This window comes from Scylla paramamosain, chromosome 3 (assembly GCF_035594125.1).
Source record: "Scylla paramamosain isolate STU-SP2022 chromosome 3, ASM3559412v1, whole genome shotgun sequence".
Lineage (NCBI taxonomy): Eukaryota > Metazoa > Arthropoda > Malacostraca > Decapoda > Portunidae > Scylla > Scylla paramamosain.
The window spans coordinates 10,697,501-10,721,500 of NC_087153.1; the positions used below are offsets into that span (position 1 = coordinate 10,697,501).

Sequence of the window (24,000 nt, forward strand, 5' to 3'; positions counted from 1 at the left end):
TGGTAAAACTGATATTTATGCCCTATTCTCGTTTCCTAGCTTTTTTATATTTTTTCCCCTTTCATTATGCTCCTCGGAAGAAAAAAAGGAAAAACTAAAAGAAAAGACAATTATAGGTAAATTACTATACTATGTAAGATCCAAAGTATATTAAGTGATTTCTTAATAAATGGTGTGGGAATATACGAAAGAAGGGAAGGTACTCTTAGTAAACAAAACGTATTAATGGATGGGTGAGTCTTCTGTGATGCTAATGTATATTGGTTATTTGACTTTGGTGAGGCGAGGCAGTGAATCATGGAACAGACAAGGCGTTTTAGAGAGAGAGAGAGAGAAGAGAGAGAGAGAGAGAGAGAGACGAGAGAGAGAGAGAGAGAGAGAGAGAGAGACTTAGATACATACAAAGAGACACGCTGACAGACATACTTTAGAACAGATAAACAGAAAAATGGAAAAGCAAACAAATTAAGAGAAAAATAAGCAGATTGAACTTGCAATGATATATAAAAACATTCATAATGATATTTTTACAGTTGAATAAAACAAATAAAATATTCATTCGTTGGGGAAATAATAAAGTGAAATTTCAACAACAGAAAAATCTTGAATAGCGGTGTGATGCGTTGTGTTTCAGCCGTTGTGAAAAATAAGAGTCTTTTTGACACACTGAAAATCCTGCGATCTCGTGTGCTCTATTCAGGAATATGAAAGGTTGGAAGAGCGCGGGCTGGGTGGCTGGCTGGCGTGTGGATGACTTGCTGGATGGATGGATGGTTGGATGGATGACTTGTTGGGTGGCTGGGTGGCTGGCTGGATGAATGGATGGATGAATAGATGGCTTGCTGGCTGGCTGGCTGGCTGATGCGGGACGGTGACTTTTAGCCATTCAGAACCCAGTGATGGAAAGGTCACTCCGAAAATCTAAAGGTCTTGAAATATGTGTTGAAGAATCACTAGTTTAGAAAAGTGAAGGTGACTGAATTTTGGGAACTCAAATATTTGATATAAGTTAGGAAGACAGTGAACGATTGGACGGGATTGCTTAGAATGGCACTGCGCAGATATAGAAGAACAAGAGCACTTCCATAACGCCACAAAAGGAAGTTATGGAAGAAGTTTAGGTAAAGAAGTACAGAAACATATTGGGGATTTAGGCAGGAGATTTACGTTGAGAGCATTAGACGAAAGAAAGTTATGGAATGAGAAGATGAGACAGAGAAGAACAGAAACATAGGCTTTTAAGTTCGGTAGTTAAACCAGTTGAAAAAAATTAGACGAAAAGATGTTATGGAAGAAGTTGAGGTGAAAAAGTAAAGAGATCTAATGGATTTAAGTTCAGTAGTTTAAGAAATTGAAAAGATCAGGATCTATAATGTATAAAGCAATGTAAACTCCCATCCAGGCCATTTTATGAAGCTGACGTAAATTTAGCCACAAAATCGAAGAGATTACAGTAAAGGACTTCCTCGAAATTCATAGAGGCGATTAGAAGTAACATTATGAACGGAGCATTGTTGTCCAGGAGGGATCTGGAGGCCTGGGAGAAGCGGGAAATGCTGCTCGCGGGATTAGTCGCGGAAAATGGACAGGATACTTTCTTTACCAGGGTAAATATACGTGTTTTGTAACTTAAGTTTTTATTACTTTTCATCTTTTTCTGGTTGTCTTGTGGTTCATATTGCGCTGCGTGGTCGTGTCACGTAGCGGCTGTATTGACGGAGGAAAGACGACCAGTGTGTGCTGTGACTGCTTTTTGTGGCTCAGGCTCGTGTGGGTCATGTTCATTCTCCTTTTTTTTTTTTTTCGGGTTCTAGTTCGTGTGGCTCGTGTTGCGCTGCCCCGTTGTGTCATGCAGCAGCTGTACAAATATTGACGGAGGAAAGACGACCAGTAAGCGCTGTGATTGTCTTTTTTTTTTTTTTTTTTTGACTCTAGTTTGTGTCTTTTACTTTTTTTTTTCTGGTTGTCTGGTTCATGTTGCGTTACGTGGTCCTGTCATGGTGCATCTCTTAACGGAGGAAAACGACCAGTGTGCTGTGATTGTCTGTGTTTTGTGAGTCTGGTTCGTTTATTTCATGTTTTCTCCATTTTTTTTTTTTCTGGTTATGGTTTATGTGGTTCGTGGTGCGTTGTGTGGTCGTGTCATTGAGTGGATTTATTGACGGGGAAAGACGATCGGTGCGCGCTAAGATTGTTTGTTTTTTCCGAGTTTAGTTCATGTGTTTCTTGTAGTTCGTGTTGCGTTATGTCTTGGTCTCGTGCAGCGGCTCCACTGACTTAGAGGAAGACGAGTATGAATAATTCCATGCCCCGTGATTGGTTTCAGGTTGTGTGTCAATAAATCCACTGCTAATGTCTATCCTGCATCATGGTTTATTATCACGCCATACTTTCCGTGCAAGCGATTTTTTTTTTCCTTTCTTTATTTTAAGACGAGTATAAATATTTCTGTACCCCATGTTTGTTTTTTCAGGCTGTGTGTTAATAAATCTAATGTCAATGTTTATCCCCGCATCACAGTTCATTATCACGTCATAATTTCTTTGCAATAAGTGTTTTCTTTTCTTCTTTTTTCTAATTACAGGACAAGCATGAATATTTTTGTACCCCGTGTTTACCTTCAAGTCGTGTGTTAATAAATATAACGTCAATATTTATCCAGCATCATTGTTTATTATCACACCATAAGTTCCATGCAGCAATTATTTTTTAACAGTGAGACCAGCATGAATTTTCTACATCCCGTGTTTGTTTCGTGTGTCGGTAAATCTAGTATCATTGTTTATCTTGCATCACAGTTTATTATTATACCATAATACCCTTGCAGCAATTTGTTCTTCTTTCTTTTTATTTTCCTTTTAACTGTTTAATATACCTTGTTTTTATTCATGTTGCTCCAAAACAACGCCGCACAATAAGGCGTGATTCACAGAAGACGCTTGTTTCGTATATAAAATGTTGAAGTTTATGTCCTTATTTATTACTAAGTGGATGACTTGTTTCCCCGCCACAAGTCAGTGCGTGCCGTAAATCAGAGAGTGAGCTGCGCCGGGTCTGCGTCGCCCCGCCTACCGCCACGCACCGCCCGTAACTCAGCCGCCTTGTTGCTGATCCCTCGTGATTTGCTGCTACTCGTAAACACGCAAACTATGCACTTGAAAAAAACATGCACAGTAGTTTCTCGTCGTGAAGTACCCAGCCATGCCTCATCTACTCGCATCTCTTAACGTGCAGTGGGATTAGAAGTAACGGGAGCAAGCTTAATAAAGTTAGATTTTGAGCAGATAGAATGTGTAGGTATGTATGTTTAAAGTTAAAGACTTATACGTGTGAAACAACATATATTTTGAAGCTTTCCCTATGTTCTTATGATCTTAGTAGAGAGGATGTCGCATCTCTATAGACGCACCACCTTTCATCTCCCAAGCATATCCTCAATACCTCGCAGTGCTCAGTGTACCCAAAAGTTTTTCCTGAAATCTTGCAGAAAATCTCATGGCAGCTTTCGCTCTTTGTCACTGTCAACATTTCACTCATAACCTTCCCACGCACGACACTCATTCCTCTCTCCTTCCTCCCACTCCCTCCCACTCCCTCCTACGCCTTCCTCCCCCACGTCGCCCACCCATACCATCATCCCTCCCACTTCATCCTCCCATGCCCTCCCCCCCTTCCTGTAAGATATCGCGCCTCGCTCTCCTCCTGCCTCCACTCCATCGCTCCCTTCCCATCCTTCCCTCACATGTGTCCTCTGGTGGCTCTTCCGGCCGTCTGTCTCTGAGAATCCCTGACGCCGCTGTTCACTGTCGTCTTATTTCTACAGCCACCCCTCCTGCACCTCTCCCATTCCCCTCCTTACCTCTAACCCTCTCTCCTCTCTCTCTCTCTCTCTCTCACCCACTCACTTCCTTGCTTTATCTCCTGCCTCCCCCTTCCTGTAACCTTCCTAGGAGCTTCTTCAGCGCCCCGCCACGTCCTCCTTTCCTCACCTTGTCAAGCGGCGCACGGAAGAAGATTGAATTTAGCTTCCTCGTTTGTGTTTTGAAAGGCCGCTCGGGGTTAATGAGCTATTTTTCTTTTTCTTTTGTAAGCCGCCTTATTTCCGCGGAGATTGGAAATTTCGGGAATATAATGGTGCGCTTTTGTGTGCTAACTGTGCATGCTGGGGGAAAGAAAATTGTCCCTTTCTTCCGTCCAGATTGAATGATTAATATTTCCTTATGGTGATTGTGGCAGTTCTTTCTCGTCTTCCTCCGCAATGTCTCTCTCTCTCTCTCTCTCTCTCTCTCCTCTCTCTCTCTCTCTCTCCTCTCTCTCTCTCTCTCTCTCTCTCTCTCTCTCTCGAAGCCCCTTTCCACCGCATTGTCTCCCTCCAATTTGTTCGCTTTAAATGATTTTGTGTGCTTTGCTAATATTACATAATTTGTCTAAGATTCGTTTTTCTGCGTCAAAGAGAGAAAAGCAGAGACACAGAAGCAAAGCCAAAGAAGTGAATAAAAGTACAAAACAAAACCATCGCTGCATGAAAACAACACAACAAATTACAACAAAAACACGGAATGACAAATGCAACTTAAAGAGAAATACAAATAAAACCAACGCTGTCCGAAAACAACAACAACAACAACAACAACAACAACAACAACAACAACAACAACAACAGAAATGGGAGGCGTAACTCAAAACCTAATCATGTACGAGCAAAGATTTGAAGTGATGGAAACGAGAGCACCAATTAATTATCAATGATGTATAGACCAGAACGGGATCAGCGTGCGTCAGGGCGAACATATGGTACGGGATCCTATCTTTTATTCTCTCAGACCCGTGGCAGTAAAATGTCCTTCGTTTGGAGAGCGGGATCAGTGGATTAGAGTCGTAGTTTGGTGAGATTGAGATGCATTGTGGGTCTTTTTCATATTTGTTTATGTAAGAGGAGGGGGGTTTTAGTATAGGGTGAAAAATAGAGAGAGAGAAAAAAGATCCATTGAAGGTGTTGGTTCCCATAGATCGAAAGAAAATCCAGGTCCAAATGTACAAGAAATCCATGTTTTGTGTGGCACCTCACGATCAGTCTTCCCTTCATACTTTCATGCGTTCCTCTTCCTGAAATTTTATGGACGGCACCCACCGAACGTGTCAGCGCCTTATCTGGACGTCTTCCTAACAAACTGTAGTGGAAGTTACTGAAGTTTTTGGTGGTGCTTTGGTGATTCTATTGATACACAGGCAGAGGAAGTGGAAAGACTGCATAGGAGAGGACCTGAGAGATTTATTAGCAAAGATGTGGTGATATAGTTTCGTGGGGAGGACTAGCGAGGACCAGCAAATGAACAAAGGAAAAGTTTTATGGAAAAAAGTGATAGTCTGACAAGTATTTTGCATCCATGGGGGGAGAAAGGCACACATCAAAATCCGACTACTCATCTCTGTGGATTTTAAAAAATAGTGCAACAAAGTCTGTTGCAAAAATTAATTCTTCAAACAAACGTCGTACCACACACACACACACACACACACACTTACACACACACACACACTTACACACACACACACACACACACACACACACACACACACACACACACACACACACACACACACACACACACACACACACACACACACACACACACACACACACACACACACACACACACACACACACACACACGGGGCAGGGAAGGGGGGACGATGCATTCTACAGGATCAACTTTGTTCACTTTTATGTGCAAGGACTCCCTCGTATCCCTGTCAGGGCGTCCTTACAGCGCTCTCAGCCCTCCTTTATAACCAAGATTCCCTTCCTCTTCCTGCTGCTGCTCCTCCTCTTCTTGCTCCTCCTCTTGCTCCATTTCCTTATGCTTTTCTTTTTTATTTTACTTTATTTCCAAATCACCTGCTAGTGTTACTACTACTACTACTACTACTACTACTACTACTACTACTACTACTACTACTACTACTGCTACTACTTTTTTATTTAACGCACTAACACTACAGCAACATTTGGTAGTATTTTGTTTTTACATTTTGCAATATCATCACAGTACCAAAACACAACACTAAATAAGAATTTCCTTCGTATTCTTCATCTTGTACAACTCCTACTACTAAAATATGTCCACCACAACTACCACAACGACCCTTATTCGTACATCCATCCACCTACACCAACCGCATTCCCTAAGTCTCTCTTCCCTTCCCTCCTTCCCTCCTTCCCACCTTCCCACCTCACCCTCAAGCTGCCGCCGCGATGCGTTTAATCTTCAGCATAAACAACATGAGCTTCCCACCGGCGCTGCTATAAAGCTATGGACCATTCCAGGAGAGCCAGTGTGCGTATACACCTCTTGGAGGGGCTGAGATGCGTCCTCTCTCTCTCTCTCTCTCTCTCTCTCTCTCTCTCTCTCTCTCTCTCTCTCTCTCTCTCTCTCTCTCTCTCTCTCTCTCTCTCTCTCTCTCTCTCCAGATCGACGAAGATTAGGAGATATTTACAGCTACTTCAGAGGAGAGTCCTTCTGAACACATATCAGTAGAGGAGAGAGAGAGAGAGAGAGAGAGAGAGAGAGAGAGAGAGAGAGAGAGAGAGAGAGAGAGAGAGAGAGAGAGAGAGAGAGAGAGAGAGAGAGAGAGTGTCAAAGTGCACAGATATAATACTAATTGTAGTCGGTTTGTCAAGCTTTGTTTCCTCTCGTTCTTGTTACTTTATTTTCTTTCCTCTTCCTACTCCTACTCTCCTCCTCCTCCTCCTCCTCCTCCTCCTCCTCCTCCTCCTCCTCCTTACTCCTCACTCACAACCATTACAAGTCGTCATTCGCTGCATCCATAAACCTTCTACGTCTTTCCCTCCCTCTCCAGCATCCTCCACATATTGTCGTTCATTTCTCACTGAAAAGCTTCCCTCGTACTGCGAATGGCTGAGGAAGAGGTTGTGAATGCTTTATGTTCCTTGTTATCAGTGGGAAAGATAGGAAGGAAATTCAAGCTGAAGTAGGAGTGCTGTATTACGTAACATCTCAAGCACACGTCTGAACAGAGAATGGTTGACGCGCACGAATCAGCTGTCGACTGTATGCTGTAACATATTGTCTCTTAAGAAAAAAACAATTCAACTGTAAGAATATATATAATCCTTATTCTCGCAGTTTCTCTATCACGTTGATCGACACTGGCCACAAAACGGGTGCTGACAACGAAACAATAAGAGAAACACATGAAATAATACAAACATTGAAACACCGAACCTTGGAGGAGAGAGAGAGAGAGAGAGAGAGAGAGAGAGAGAGAGAGAGAGAGAGAGAGAGAGAGAGAGCGAAGAACAGAAATACGGGAACTATCTGAATTACAGCAAGCAGGAGAGGACAATGGCAAGAAGTACCGCCACGTCCCTGGATTTTTGCTCTTAACTGACATGAGCAGAAAGCCTGTAGTGTTTAGTGACAGTATCACGACGCCATTACCTATGCACACTTTATGTAAATGTCATCTGAGAACAATGGCTTCCAGACGCTGCGAGGAGGAAAAAAATAAAAAAAAGTGATTGTAAAGTAGAATAACATCGTCATTAATTATTACGCACAAAGTTTTTATTTTTTACGTGTTTCTCCATTCAACGGGGATTAACTTTTCTGTGTTTCGTCTGTGTGTGTGTGTGTGTGTGTGTGTGTGTGTGTATGTGAGTGCATGAATACTAATTACTCATCTACATACTTTATTTTTTTGCAAGTGACGGAACGCAAAGAGAAAAAATGCAACACATGTTTGTCGCGGTAACGAATGAGGAAGTGATTTCGCCTGTGACAGCTCAAAATTATGCTTCCTGTTAATGTGAGGGAGGGGAGAAGTGGAGGGAGGAGGAGCAGGAGGAGAGACGGGAGAGGAAGAGGGGAGGAGGAAGAGGAGAAGAGAGAGGGGGGACCGCAGTACTTTTTATATCAGGAGATTGCGGAACATCAAGCCAACAGTGATGTGATTATGTTCCTGATGAATGGAATACTACCGGGAAATGTTGCAGAGAGTGAACACAGTTGTCATTGCTCCTTTGGTTCCTTATATCTCTATAGAACACAGTATTCTTATTATCCTTGTCTTGATCAGTAAGGATTTGGAAATTGTCCCTTAAACAGCTAGATACGGAGATATAAGATTTTTACATACTTAAGAACTGTTCCCTCCCCCACATTAAGGGATCACATCATCTTTTCCTGTTCACTTCAGTTCATTTCAGTAGTAGGTGTGGGATAATAAGCCTTGGCATCGGTTCCCACTAGGTTTGTTTCCCTAGTCGTGTTGCAATTCCTGTGTTTTTCCAGATAGTTTTGATGTATTCTTTTTTTTCTTGTATATCTTTGCTTCTTTGAGCTCTCGATGTCCGCCCTTTCTTAGTTCTAAAGTACGGTTTGGTGGGTCTGTCAATAGGGATTATGTCTTACCTGGCTCTCGCTGCACCAATCTGAATCATAGGGCTTATGGGGGAGGTTTAAAGAGTGTTATATACCAGGAGAGAGAGAGAGAGAGAGAGAGAGAGAGAGAGAGAGAGAGAGAGAGAGAGAGAGAGAGAGAGAGAGAGAGAGAGAGAGAGAGAGAGAGAGAGAGAGACGAAAATAATAAGGATAAGAGTAGTATCATTAATGTTTTTGTTCTTATTGGTTTATTTAGTGGTGGCGGCATTTCCGTTGTTTTTGGTAATGATAATCAGGAGAGTTATCTTGTTTAAGTGTGGTTGTAGTTCTCTTTTAACTATTGGACAGTGTAGATTGAACGTTGTATTTTGAGCGTCTTTCTTCCTCTCGGTTATTTCCATGTCTTCCTCTCCACTCCCTTCTCGCCTTCGTTTTCTTTTGCCCTCGTCGTTGATAAATGTTTTGCTGCAATCATTTTCCTCTTCTCCGCGTACCCTCCATTTTTTTTTTTCTTCTTCTTCTTTCTCACCTCCTGTTTTTTTCCTTATCCTCTATCTCTTCCTTCTCCACCTTTTTCTCTCTTTCATTCCATATCTCGTCTCTCCTCCAATCCTTTCTCCTCCTGTTCATCATCGTCCATGCTTCTCTCCCTCTTCTCCTCCTCCCAACCCTATTTTGCGCCCACCCCTCTCATGTCTTTCCTATTCCTCTGTTCTATATCCTCTCATTCCTTTCTTCTCTATCATCTTCCTAATCTGTATCCTCCTCCTCCAATCCTTTCTCTTTTTCTCTCTCTTTCATATCCTTCGTTTCCTCCCTCATCTGAATCCTCTTCTTTTCCTGATATCCTTCTTCCTCCTCTTCCTAATATCCTTCTTCCTCCTCTTCCTGATATCCTTCTTCCTCCTCTTTTTCGTGATATCCTTCTTCCTCTCATTCCTCCAACCTTGCGCTCCCACCACTTCCTCCTCCTCTTCCTCTTCCTCTTCCTCTTCCATCTCTTTCACTCCTCATACAAGGAAACGAGCGAGGAGAAGAAAAAAGAAAGACTAATAATTACATCAAATAAATTAATGTCAGACGCGCATTAAATTCACATCAGATGAATATGTTGGAGTAAAACAATTAATTTTCGCCACACGCCTTTTGCTTTGTCGCTGAGAGTAATTAGTGACCAGGTAACAACAACAACACGCCAAGGCAAGGAGGGAGGAAGGCGTCTGGTGGTGGTGGTGATGATGATGGTGGTGGTGGTGGTGGTGGTGGTGGTGGTGTGTGTGTGTGTGTGTGTGTGTGTGTGTGTGTGTGTGTGTGTGTGTGTGTGTGTGTGTGTGTGTGTGTGTGTGTGTTTAAAGTCATCAGTAATTGGTGCCTGGTTTTCATTTAACCCTCTCCCCCCACTTTCTCTCTCTCTCTCTCTCTCTCTCTCTCTCTCTCTCTCTCTCTCTCTCTCTCTCTCTCTCTCTCTCTCTCTCTCTCTCTCTCTCTCTCTCTCTCTCTCTCCTCTCCCCGGACACAAAAGCGGATGTGCACGAATGATATTAAATTCAAAAGCCTCTTACGTAAAGTCTGCAATGCGTATGTTGTTTCCAAATCCCTTCGACACTGCGCATTCTTGTCTAGAGAGAGAGAGAGAGAGAGAGAGAGAGAGAGAGAGAGAGAGAGAGAGAGAGAGAGAGAGAGAGAGAGAGAGGTTGTTTGTGTCTGTGTGTGTAAAGACGATCAAGGAAGGTAAGGAAAGATAAGGGAGAGGCGTATGGCAAGGACGGGTGTGATGAGACCGTGAGAAGGACGCAGGTGGGGGCTGATGGCGAAGGAAGTAAAATTGTCCACGAAGGGGAAGAGGATATGAGGGAAAGAGGAAATCGGCTCTTCTACCCACCCTTCTCTTTCCCCTTATCCTCTGTGTAATCTAGTCTCCTCCTTTGTCATCCTTCTTACGTATTTTTTTTTCATCTGTGAACTATTACGCCTATTGAATTACACACGATAAAGAGACGCGGAGTTTCGAGTGTTACTTTAAAGAAACCAACTAACAGATAGACAAAAAAAAAAAAAAAAGAAAACAGAGAGAGAAAGATAAACGGAAAGACAAAGGCTCATATATATAAACAGATAAAAACGCACAGAGACAGACAGGCAGACAAACAAATTGACAGGTATACTCAAAGTGACTGTACTTTACTTGGTGTAGAGTGGGGAAAAGATGTACCCTTGATAACTTGACCTCAAGGTTAATGAAAGCCGGGGGAAGGAAGGAATTGATCAGTTTGTACTAGAATAACGGCACGCGTCGAATCAGAGATGAAAATAGGAACGGGAAAGGAGTTGAGAGGCGGAAAAATAAATATAATAATGAGAGGTTAATGGAAGTCGAGGAAAATATCAATATGTTTGGCTCTATAACAGAAAGATGTCGTCATTTTAAGCTATAATAACCGCACGCACTAACTCGGGGATTGAAACTGGAATGAAGAAAAAAAAATAGTGAGATGGGAAAATAAACATAATAATTAGAGGTAAAGGAAAGTCAAGAGAAATATCAATATGTTTCTGTACATGCTGGAAGGACGTGGTAATCTCGAGGCACGATAACTGCACGCAACGAATCAAAGACGAAAATAGGAAGGGAGAACATATAAAAGAAGTGAGATGAAAAAATAAACATAAAATTACGGGATAAGATTCAAGAGAAAGATCAATATGTTTAACTCTACACCAGGAGGAGGTCATTTCGAGCCATGATGACTACACTGTCTTCAGCCTCTCTCTCACCGCCGCAATGTTGCATCTCTTGCTGTCTTCTACCGCTATTTTCATGCTAACTGCTCTTCTGATCTTGCTAACTGCATGCCTCCCCTCCTTCCGCGGCCTCGCTGCACAAGACTTTCTTCTTTCTCTCACTCCTATTCTGTCCACCTCTCTAACGCAAGAGTTAACCAGTATTCTCAATCATTCATCCCTTTCTCTGGTAAACTCTGGAACTCCTTGCCTGCTTCTGTATTTCCACCTTCCTATGACTTGAATTCCTTCAAGAGGGAGGTTTCAAGACACTTATCCACCAATTTTTGACCACTGCTTTGACCCTTTTAGGGACTGGCATTTCAGTGGGCATTTTTTTTAATTAGATTTTTGTTGCCCTTGGCCAGTATCCTTCCTACATAAAAAAAAAAAAAAAAAAAAAAAAAACAAACAAACACGCAACGAATGATAAATGACTATAGGAAGGAAGACCAGGAGGAAAAAATAAATAAAAGTAGTGAGATGGAAAAAAAATAACCATAACAGTAGTTCATAACATTCAACGAAAAGATAATTGTTTATACAAATGGAAATTATGAACCATGAAACCTACGCTTAACAAATCAGACACAAGAACAAGAAGGAAGAACTGAAGTAGTGAGATGGAAAAATAAATATGGTAGAATCTGATAAAATTTAAGGGTGAGATTAACATGTGTGAGTGTGTATTTACCAGAGGGAGTGAGGGGATTTTAAACCAGACATAATAACCTGGGGCAAATACACTTAATGAAAGGCAAAGTAGTAGAGTAGAGGAGTGTGTGTGCCCGTGAAATTACTTGTGCTGCCCTGGGAATGCGCATGAAAAATTTGTGCCGTAAAAGGTCTTTCTATAAATATTCGTATGTTAAACTTATTTTTTTTATTATTATTTTTATTTATTTATTTATTATTTTTTTTTTTTAGAGATATGAGGATAGATAATGGAAGCTGCAGCGGTGTCATGGTGCTGTTCAATTAACCAGACGTTCATGACAGAATTTAAAAGTGAAATTCGTATTATATATAAATGGAGTTTAATTTTTTTTTATTCCGCCGACCTTTTAGAAATTAATATCTCTGCTTTTGGGGACGATACCGAGCAGTGACAAAAGAGGAAGAGAGAGAGAGAGAGAGAGAGAGAGAGAGAGAGAGAGAGAGAGAGAGAGAGAGAGAGAGAGAGAGAGAGAGAGAGAGTTTTTTCAATGCTCTATTTTTTTATTTTATTCTTTAACAATTTAATTCAGAATGTTATTTTCGTATTTCTAAATGTTTAAATTTAGATAATTATAAACTGCATTTTTTAATGTTAAGGGAGTATGTTTTATCTACGATTATTTATTCATTTATTTATTTTTATTGTATTGGCTATTTCAACATTTTCTAAGGTAATAATTCTCACAGTTGACGGGAAGTATTCTTTATGTAAAAAGAATGTTTTTTTTTTCATTGTATTTATCTTTCATTTATTTATTTTCTTTCATTGCGTATTTTTAAATTTTCTAAACTAAGAACTCTCACAGCTGATATCCTTTAAATTAATCCACCACCACCACCACCAATAAACATCCCGGCGCCGCTAAACATTGTTTGCTTACACTGCTCTGCGGTATTACACTGCTGCTAAAAGGTCAACACGATGGATTATGAAGACCCTTGCTCACTCAGGAAAATCTTTATAATAATTCAGGAAATTCTTAATAATTTACACACCTTGATGACTTGTCGCGGTGACATTTTACCAGCCTTCGTCTCTCGCTAACGCAGCACACAGACTCAGCTCCCCGAGGATTGCAGCATTCTGGGTGACAATTCATTTTTAGTGGGAGGTTTTCAGTGTGAGCAGCGGGCTAGCAGCCGCGCGTCCCCGGCTGTGCTCTCTTGTTGATGGCAGGCCAGAGTGCGCCGAGATAAAACACTATTTTCTATTCCAAGTTTGTTTTGCTGTTTGAACGCCATTTTGCTGGCTTTTTCTTGTCGTTTTGTACGCAGATAGTCTTTTTTTTTTCTATGGCTCTTTTAATCTGGGAAGAGATGTTAACTCTTTCTTGACATTTCTTTTTATACAATTATTTTCTCATGGTTGTCTTTGTAAATCATTCGAATTCTTGGTCTTCCTTGTAATTTAGTTAAATGCAGATTGTTTCCCTGTTGTTATCTTCAGCAGGGAATAAGTTATAATTCATACCTTTAGTTATAAGTTATGCAAGATTAGATTTAAAAAAAAAGCGGTTTCTTCATAAATGCATTGCTGTTTTGTAGTTCTTTTAGTCAGGGTTCACAAATAAGACAGAATGAGTGGAACAAATTTAGCAAGAACGGAAATAATGAAAAGCGCACAGACATTAGACAGATTCAAGAGAAAGTTAGATAATAATAGCAGAAGATAAGTTATAATCATTATTGAGGTGTCTTAGGTAGATCAAACATTCCTTAGCAAACCCTTTACTCTATCATATTCCTGAACTCGAAAAAAAAGATTTACTGTATCTTATCAAAAGGGAAAACGAATATACTTTTCCACTGCTGTTTATAAGTCACTAAATATTCCTGGTATTACTTCCTGAGCACGGAGGATTAAGAGTCAGCTGGCCACACTGTCCAGCTGATTAGATTTGTTTCATGGTGTGCAGTCCCGACCAGGTGAGGCGGAGGAAGGATCAGTGGACACCCTCACCCTCCACGATTGGTTTTAAACATTTTATGGTGTATTTAAACCTCTCATGTTGTGTTCATGAAGCGTACATATGTTTTTAAAAGAAGAATCATGAAAAAATTAAGATAGAGGTAATGAAAGGTAGTTAAACGGAGATTACGTCAGACAGACAGACAGACAGACACAGACAGACACACACAGAGAGAGAGAGAGAGAGAGAGAGAGAGAGAGAGAGAGAGAGAGAGAGAGAGAGAGAGAGAGAGAGAGAGAGAGAGAGAGAGAGAGTCGGCACAAAATTCTTCTCGGGGGAGCAAAGACTGTTAGACCAAGAAAATGAAAGAGGAGGAGAAATTGATTGAAAGCATGAAAGGTGTAGATAAAGAATAAACAAGAGAAGGAAGTGACGGCAGCTTTTTAACGGGGAGAAAGGGAGGGGAGAGCAATCCAGGAACAGAAGGCGAGTGGGAGAGGGAAAGGGAGAGGGTGAGGCTGAAAGGAAAGTGAACAAGGGATCAGAAGTGCGAAAAAGGGAAAAAAAAAGAGAAAGGAGAGAAAAACAGGATAGAGAGAGAGAGAGAGAGAGAGAGAGAGAGAGAGAGAGAGAGAGAGAGAGAGAGAGAGAGAGAGAGAGAGAGAGAGAGAGAGAATACTTTTATGCACGAAATGATAGTCTTTGAATAAGACTGATTCCGAGAGAGAGAGAGAGAGAGAGAGAGAGAGAGAGAGAGAGAGAGAGAGAGAGAGAGAGAGAGAGAGAGAGAGGGAGACTGAATACTTTTACTCACAAAATGATACAGTTTGTGAATAAGACTAATTCCCAGGGGGCAGTCTTGTTACGATACATAACAATGGAACAGCTGTGTCATCTTCGCCTTCATGTCCGCCATCTCTTTCTCCTTGTCCCGCCCTTGACTCACTACGTCTCCCAGACTTGTCACCTGACCGTGTTGCTCCTCCTCTGTCCTCGCCGGTTGGTGGGACGGTTGGTGGGGGGAGACTTGGTGTTCCCGGGCCGTGATCGCGGGCTGTGCCGGTGTTCATCGCCACCGTTGCACCACAAGGCGCCTCGCTGTCTTGCTGACTTAATCCCGTGATGTGATTGGGCAGTCGTGCCAGCATCGCCTTCATGTCCGCCATGTTTGCCTGCACGTTCTGTAGAAACGTAACTAGGGTCTGTAGATCCTGGTTCCCCTTCTCCAGTAGTGCTTATGTTGTCTTCAGTTGCTTCACCTCCTGCCGCACTTCATTCACTTCCTTCTCTATCTTGGTAGAGGCCGTGGTGGTGCAAGGGTTGGTCGCTGAGCGTATAGAAACGGGTGGCTCCGGACAGGGGGAGGAGGGGGATGAGAGAGTAAATCATAAGAAAGACACAAGTAAGTAACTCTACACTCATCTGTCATTGTATGTATTACGCCATTTAGAGTCTCTCTCTCTCTCTCTCTCTCTCTCTCTCTCTCTCTCTCTCTCTCTCTCTCTCTCTCTCTCTCTCTCTCTCTCTCTCTCAGTAACAGAAAAGAAACATGTCATCTTATCGAGCGAAGCCTCCTCCTCGGTCAGTTTTGTTGGGTTTCTGTCATATCAAAGGCAGGAATTGAATCTGATGGCAGATACATCTCTGAGTTAATGAGTTTTAAGACGAGGACGAGCGAGCAGTTTAGATCAGCGGGTAGTAGGGCGGACGAGGGACCTTCTCCTCTCTCTCACAAAATTACTTTATCTTATTTCTTGTTGTGGCAAATTACTTTTCCATCTACTTCTAGGGGAAGGTTGAGAGGGAAGTATTGGTTTTGTTTGTCTGTCCTTTTTCTTTGTGTGTGTTTGTGTTTCTGTTTGCCTGCTTGTCTGTCTGTCTATCTGTGTACGGGGAGTTTGAGAGAGAGAGACAGAGAGAGAGAGAGAGAGAGAGAGAGAGAGAGAGAGAGAGAGAGAGAGAGAGAGAGAGAGAGAGAGAGAGAGAGAGAGAGAGAGAGAGGGAGAAGGTTTTTTTTTTCTCTGTTTTGTCCCTGTGTTTGTTTGTTAGTGTTCGTCTGTCTGTCTGTTTGTATGTGTATGTATGTATGTTTGTATGTGTGCACCTCATACTTTTCGTGTTTTTCTTTCTTTTCTTTTTCTTTTCTTTTCTTTCTGTCCCCTATAGTATGTCTGTCTGTTTTTCTATTTATCTATCCGTCAGTCTGCATATCTGTATGTGTGTTTCTTGTTATCTTTTCTTTCTTGCATTTTCTTTCTTTTTCTTTCTTATTTTCTTCTCCTCTTTCATTTTTGTTTATCTGTCTGTCTGTGTCTGTATTTGTCTTCATGTGCTCGTAAGTACGAGTATGTACTCTCTCTCTCTCTCTCTCTCTCTCTCTCTCTCTCTCTCTCTCTCTCTCTCTCTCTCTCTCTCTCTCTCTCTCTCTCTCTCTCTCTCTCTCTCTCTCTCCTTAATTCTGTTTTCACCTCCTCAGCCAGTCAAGCTCCTTTCAAGTACCTATCATTATGGCTTCCACGAGATTTTCTTTGTTATCTTCCTTTTTTTTTAGCATGAATAGGTTCCCAATTAATTTGTTTTCCTCCCTCCCTCACAGGTGTTGTCTGGGCGGCACGCGAAGGACAGGTAAATGAAATTATTATGATTACCTTTTCGCTGTATTTCGATTCTCTCCTTCAGATGACTTTTTTTGCCTCATTCTTTCCACGCCTCTGAGTCTTTTCTCTTCTCACGTTTATGAAGACAACGTACCTGGAGGGAAGGAGAGATAAATGTTTGTTAGTACATATGCATGCAGGGAATTGAATGTTGTTTGATGATAAAGAAAGAAGAGAAAAGAAGAAAAGGACTTTGGTTGGGTATTTTTACGTATCTGCAAGTTTCAGATTATCACGTTATGTGTTTGTGTTGATAGAAAAGAGAGAAAGAAGAAAATTATCAGTGTTATTTATATATGTATTTAAAAAATGTTTTGTGATTGTGCTTAACGAAAGGAAGAAAATTAAGAAAGAAACTCGTGGTAATCATATGTATGACTTTTAGAACATCAACACATTTTCTCTATTTCCTTCTCTTGTTATTATTTGATTTTTACAGAGTATTTTTTCTTTCTTTGTAGTCTAGAAAGAGAAAAAAATTTCGTGTATTTATATTTATAATTTTCAAAATGTCATGAACCATTCCTTTACTTTCCGTTCTTGCTCTTGTTGCTTCTCTTACATCAATACAATCTGATATTACAAAACTATTTCATTTCTTATTGGTTAAAGAAAGAATTCGTGATACCGTTACTGAAAACTTGAAATACCACAAACCTTTTATTTTTTTTTTCTTTCCTCTTGTTTTATTAACGCACAGTGTGATATTACAGAGCTATTTTTCTCTGTGGCCTAGACAGATACAATACGTGATACTCTTGCTTAAAAACTCTTACTGAATCATGACCACTTTTCTCCCTCAACACAAACCTTTCTTAATTTCTTCTTGTACCTTTAATGTATAGTTTGATATTACAAACATTTTTTTCCCTTTGTAGTGTAAGAGAGAAACTATTCGTGATGCTCTTACTCAAAATCTCTTACAGAACCATGCCCCATTTTTCCCCACGTTCCTCTCCTGCTGTCAAAACACTCTCTGAGAGGACTCGTGCTTGTTTGATGGTATTACTTCATTGAGTGTGTATCGTGCACAGCAAAATACATATCAACATCAAAGTGAGAGAGGAAGGAAAACATATACAATAAGCACACTTTTATCCTCTCTCTCTCTCTCTCTCTCTCTCTCTCTCTCTCTCTCTCTCTCTCTCTCTCTCTCTCTCTCTCTCTCTCTCTCTCTCTCTCTCTCTCTCTCGTTGCTTCTGTTGGTGAGCATATTTGGACGTGAAAGGGAAAGGAAGGGACAGGAAGGGGGAAGGCAGGGTAACGTATCACTTCTGACGAGAGTATTAACAGTGAGAGATTGAAAGACTGGTAAAGATGAGGGATTTTTGACGAGGCGAAAGTGTCAGTGAGTAATGGGTGTTAGGGAGGAAGGGAAATGCACGACTGTGGAGGATAATAAGAAGAAAGAAGGGTGTGTGGTTGTTAGCTAGTTGTGTGAACGAGTGAATGAGCGAGACTTGTGTGAGGCATGAATACGTGTATGAGTGAACGAGCTAGGCTTCAGTCATAAGTGTTAAGGGGGAAGTGCGCGGCCTGGCGCCGAGAGATCACCTACCTCCAGCCTTCTGTTCACACCTTCTGTGAATAAACACCTGCACTGTTACCTGCGTTTCCTGTGCCCCTGCTGGTCAAGAGTCGAACATGGCGCAGTGAGTAGGATCAGGACAAGGCTGCAGTGGGTACGGCGCAGAATGGAGAAGCAGTTGGAGGCGCTGGCTGCCCTGCTAGCGCGACAGTCGGAGCAGAGTCAGGCTCTGCTAGCGCGACAGTCGGAGCAGAGTCAGGCTCGCGAGGAGCGTTTAACCCAGCTGCTGGAGAGAGTGGGGACACAAGCTCCCAGTCGCACCACGGCGAGCAATGAAGGCGAAACCACAGCCCTGCAGCACGTCTACCCAGGGCGCGAGGTTCCCGACGTCCGCCACCATCATTCCTCACTTAACGGCGTCAGCATCTTTACGTGAGTTCGACACGTGGCGCCATAAGTTTGAAGGATACGTAACCCTCGCCAGGATAGACTGTCTCTCCCTGGCTGAGCAGAGGGCGGCACTCGCTGCTGTCCTAGACGACGAGTGGACCCGTACACTTCGCTACGGGATAAGCTTACCGAGAGACGCGGAGTTAAGAACCATCCTCGATGCAATGTGTGAGTACCTGCGAAGCCAGCGCAACATCATCATGGATAGAAGAGACTTCTACTCCCGCGTGCAAGAAACGCAAGAAGGTTTTGACGACTTTTTATGTGCTGTAAAGGAAATCGCCAATTTCTGTGACTTTTGCGACCAGTGCATAAACCATCAGCTGCGTGACAGAATTGTCGTTGGGACACGAGACGAAGTGGCTCTGAAACGCATGCTGGAAAACAAGAAACTCACCCTTGAAAACGCCATAGATATTTGCAGAGCATCAGAGAGCGCTAACCAGTGTAGTGCAGTACTAAGGGGCGGCTCTCACTCTTCGAGCCATGGTGTGAACGCTGTCTCGAACTACAGGAAGGGCAGTTTCGGGGGCTCAAGCCCCACGGGCTGTTATCGTTGTGGCAAAGATTGTCGCAGTGACAAAAGGGGATGCCAGGCAATAGATAAAGTGTGTCGTAACTGCGGGAAAAGAGGGCATTTTGCGAGTGTATGTCAGCAGACAGTGAGGAAACGACGAGGAGCTTCGAGGAGTTCCTCAACTGTCTCTCCTCATCGCGGTGCAGGCCCGAGGCGGGGAGCCAGTGCCAGTGTATACCAGCTCTTATCAGGCGTATACACAAAGACGGTGACGGCACGACCTGCGCCCCAGGTGCTCATTACCGCCACACATCCCGCTGGAAGAGACAAGATTACGTGGACTCCTGACTCTGGGGCCGAAACGACCGTTATTGGCCTCGACACGGCAACACTCCTTGGAATCCCGCCCTCCAGCTTGGCGCCCGCTGATGGTGATGGACTTTATGCTGCCGGTAATCACCCCCTCACCTGTGTAGGAACTTTCTCGTCGCACTTGCAACTGGGCGACAGGGAAGCTGAGACTGTTGTGAGCGTGGTGAAGGAGGTGAAGGGGGCGCTGCTTAGCTGGTACGATTCCATCGCTCTCGGAATCCTCCCCGAAGATTTTCCGGCTCAAATCCGACCGCTACGCAGGGAAGAACAGCACACCGGCAACAGCTCCATCAAGTACCCGACCGCCTCGCAGCCACCTCTATCTACGCCCACAGAAGTGATCAGCTGGCCTCATTCCTACGACCCAACGCCACAGCAGCGTGCGGGGCACGCTGCTGCTGTGATCAAGGCCTTTCCCAGCGTCTTCGAAGCAAAGGAAGGTTTACGTGCAATGGCTGGTGGATCCATGGCCATCGAGTTGACAGATCACTGTGTGCCCGACGCCCTCTCACGTGCTCCAGTACAGGACCCAGTGGAGGAAGAGGATGCTGCTACTTCTGGTGACCTCGACCCTCTCCACTCAGCGGTCATCTCAGCGTTATCTGCCACCAATGAGGACGGCGTCCGCTTAGCACCACTCCAGGATCAGACTGTGGAAATGGTACGTGCCGCAGCAGCAAGAGACGGGGAGTACTGCTTGCTCAAGAACGTCATCATCGAGGGCTTCCTGATCATTGCCACGACCTCGATCACCGCTTGCGTACGTACTGGCCGGTGCGCAGTCTGCTGGCCGTAGACGACGACCTGGTGGTTTACGGGCCGAGGCTTCTTATTCCTCACAGCCTCCGCCGAGAAACACTAGAGCGACTCCATGACAGTCATCAGGGGATGGAGCGCACCAAGCGACGGGCCCGACAAACGGTGTACTGGCCTGGTATGGACAGAGACGTTGAGAACGTCGTTTCTGGATGCTCACTATGCCGTCCACTCCTACCAAGCCAAGCCAACGAACCTCTCTGGCAGGACACGGACACACCCAGCAGGGTGTTTGAGTCAGTTTCTGCAGACTACTTCCACGCAGCAGGCCGTACATACCTCGTGTATGTAGATCGCTTGTCTGGGTGGCCTCACGTGTCTGCATGCTCACGTCCAGCATCGGCTGATCAGCTCGTTCGTGTCCTTCGGGGTGTGTTCGCCGACACGGGCGTGCCTGTTCTCCTGAGGACTGACGGTGGACCGCAGTTCACTTCTTCATCGGTACGGCGCTTCCTGGCTCGATGGGGGGTGGAGCATCGTGTATCTTCACCTCATTATCCACGCTCCAATGGTCACGCCGAGGCAGCGGTCAAGTCCGTGAAGAAGCTGATCCTCACGACCACACAGCAGGGACACCTGGACGAGGATGCGTTCGCTCGCGGGTTGCTGGAACTGCGCAACACTCCGAGGGCGGAAGGGCGATCACCAGCACAAGTCCTCTTCGGTCATCCTATGAGGTCCTGTGTCCCGGCTCATCATCGCTCATACGCTCAGCAGTGGCAGCGCGCTGCTGATGAGTGCGACGCCAAGGCAGAGCGACTGAGGAAGAAAGCGAAACTTCGCCACGACGCGTCCGCCCGTACTCTTCCTCTCCTGCACCTCGGTGGCCACGTCGACGTTCAAGATCACACGACAGGCCTCTGGGATCGCCTGGGTGTCATCGTGGCTGTTGGGCGAAGGAGAGACTACCTCATCAAGATGGGCAGCGGTCGCGTGATGTGGCGTAATAGAAGACACCTACGCCCACACAGACCTCTTGCTCCCCTTCCTGTCGAGCAGCACACCGCTCATGGCGGTGCAGCGCTTCAGCATCAGGGTCACGAGGAACACCACCATCCCGGCAGCCCGGAGCATCAGGGTAACGGGGTACACCGTGGCCGAGAGCAACCAGAGCGTCGAAGCAGCCGACAGCGTAGGGAGCCGAGACGACTGCAGGTGCGGTGGCACCGTAGCACCTACGATTAGTCGTACGTGTTCATTGTACGCTGTGTTTGTTTTGTGTATATGTACCGTGTTTTCTGTACTTCAATCATTGTAACTTTGTTTCATGTGTTACGGTAGCCATAACAAAGATAAGGAATCTTCCTTATGTCTCGGGGGAGGTGTGTGGTTGTTAGCTAGTTGTGTGAACGAGTGAATGAGCGAGACTTGTGTGAGGCATGAATACGTGTATGAGTGAACGAGCTAGGCTTCAGTCATAAGTGTTAAGGGGAAGTGCGCGGCCTGGCGCCGAGAGATCACCTACCTCCAGCCTTCTGTTCACACCTTCTGTGAATAAACACCTGCACTGTTACCTGCGTTTCCTGTGCCCCTGCTGGTCAAGAGTCGAACAAAGGGAAACGAAGAAGAAGAAAAATAAGAAAGATAATTTGTGTGATGTAAACGAAGGAAGAAAGGAAAAAAGAAAGAAAGATAAAAGGGAAAATTAAACATGACACCAATAACATGAACATGAAACTCAGCCAAAAAAATATATAAATGAATTAATAAAAAAAAGGAAATATGAAGTGACAGATGGAAGGAAGGGAGGAAAAAGAGAACGAAAGAAAGTAACACAGAGAGAGAACATGACTTACACAAAAGTGGAGGAAAGTAAAGAAAAGACAAAATCATGTAAAGGAAATATAAATTAGCTAACAGGAGAAGGAAAAGGAAACAAAAAAGAAAAGAAAAGAAGACCTAATAAAGTGAAACACAAATTATTTAAACGTGGAAGAGAGGAAAAGAGGAAAAAATGAAGGAGGGAAAAATATGAAGAAGGAGGAAGAGGAACACGTGTAGTTAAGGGAATAAAAGAGAAAAGTGAAAGGGGAGGAACTGTGCGTACATATGAAACAAAGGAAGAATGAATAAAAAGGAGAAAGAAAGATGAGTGAAGATAGAGGAGGAAGAAGAGAAAATGAGGAAAAGATTAAGAGAAGTGGAGTAGGAGGAAGTTCAGGGAGAGAGAGAGAGAGAGAGAGAGAGAGAGAGAGAGAGAGAGAGAGAGAGAGAGAGAGAGAGAGAGAGAGAGAGAGAGAGAGAGAGAACCAACCTCATTTAATTCACCCAATACTAGAAATTGAATAAAAATATGAAACATCAAATAAAACTAAGTAAATGTAAGACGAGAGAGAGAGAGAGAGAGAGAGAGAGAGAGAGAGAGAGAGAGAGAGAGAGAGAGAGAGAGAGAGAGAGAGAGAGAGAGAGAGAGGAAAAAAGCAAATCCCAGGTAATGAGTGTCGTCATTAAGGGAAAGGAAACTCTGTACCTGGCGGGATTCCCAGGTAATCAAGTCCTCTCTCTCTCTCTCTCTCTCTCTCTCTCTCTCTCTCTCTCTCTCTCTCTCGTTTAAAACACTTGAGCCATTCTCTCGCTTCCTCGGAATTTCCATTTAAATAAGAAAACTAATGATTGTTTTTTTTTTTAAGTCTTTTTGTTTTTATGGCCAAGAATTATTTTTTGATTACATGTCTCTGTTGTTGTCGTCGCCATTACAGTCTGTGGGGTTATCTCTCTTCTTCTTCTTCCTCTTCCTCTTCCTCCACGTCTTCCCTAATGTATTTTTCTCTTCCATTTTTTTCTTTGTCTTTTCTTAACATGTTTGGTAACCTTAGCGTTATCATTATTGCCATTCTTCTCTTTTCCTTCTCTTTTTCTTTCTCCTTCTCTTCAACGTTCTCGTCCACCTCTTCTTCTTCTTCTTCTTCTTCTTCTTCTTCTTCTTCTTCTTCTTCTTCTTCTTCTTCTTCTTCTTCTTCTTCTTCTTCTTCTTCTTCTTCTTCTTCTTCTTCTTCTTCTTCTTCTTCTTCTTCTTCTTCTTCTTCTTCTTCTTCTTCTTCTTCTTCTTCTTCTTCTTCTTCTTCTTCTTCTTCTTCTTCTTCTTCTTCTTCTTCTTCTTCTTCTTCTTCTTCTTCTTCTTCTTCTTCTTCTTCTTCTTCTTCTTCTTCTTCTTCTTCTTCTTCTTCTTCTTCTTCTTCTTCTTCTTCTTCTTCTTCTTCTTCTTCTTCTTCTTCTTCTTCTTCTTCTTCTTCTTCTTCTTCTTCTTCTTCTTCTTCTTCTTCTTCTTCTTCTTCTTCTTCTTCTTCTTCTTCTTCTTCTTCTTCTTCTTCTTCTTCTTCTTCTTCTTCTTCTTCTTCTTCTTCTTCTTCTTCTTCTTCTTCTTCTTCTTCTTCTTCTTCTTCTTCTTCTTCTTCTTCTTCTTCTTCTTCTTCTTCTTCTTCTTCTTCTTCTTCTTCTTCTTCTTCTTCTTCTTCTTCTTCTTCTTCTTCTTCTTCTTCTTCTTCTTCTTCTTCTTCTTCTTCTTCTTCTTCTTCCTCTTCCTCTTCCTCCTCCTCCTCCTCCTCCTCCTCCTCCTCCTCCTCCTCCTCTTCCATTTCCTCTTAGGTCTCCTCGTTCGCCTACATGATAAAATATTTTCTTCGCCGCCTCAGCAAAGTTATGAATCTCATCTCCCCATCCAGCTCTTTCTCTGCCTCAACTGCCTTCTTCCTCTCCCTCTCTGGACTCCCTCCCTCCCTGTTGCTTCAATCAAGGCTCCTCTCTTCCCCACTCTCGTTATTCACTTTCGCAGATCAGTAATTAGGTCTATTTAGTGTAATTGGTTCGTATTTATGATTCTTACCTTGTTTTTTTTTTTTGTCCTTTA

The 24,000-nt window shown here is 43.2% G+C and overlaps 1 long non-coding RNA gene across 2 annotated transcripts in view; it reads left to right on the forward strand.

Annotated features, from left to right (window-relative positions):
- LOC135090179 (uncharacterized) overlaps positions 1-24,000 on the forward strand; it is a 178,504-nt gene that overhangs the window by 60,979 nt on the left and 93,525 nt on the right. For both annotated transcript variants that reach the window (XR_010261810.1, XR_010261809.1), the window contains exon 2: positions 16,410-16,438. This is a non-coding gene — a long non-coding RNA (uncharacterized LOC135090179). The remainder of the gene's footprint in view (positions 1-16,409; positions 16,439-24,000) is intronic.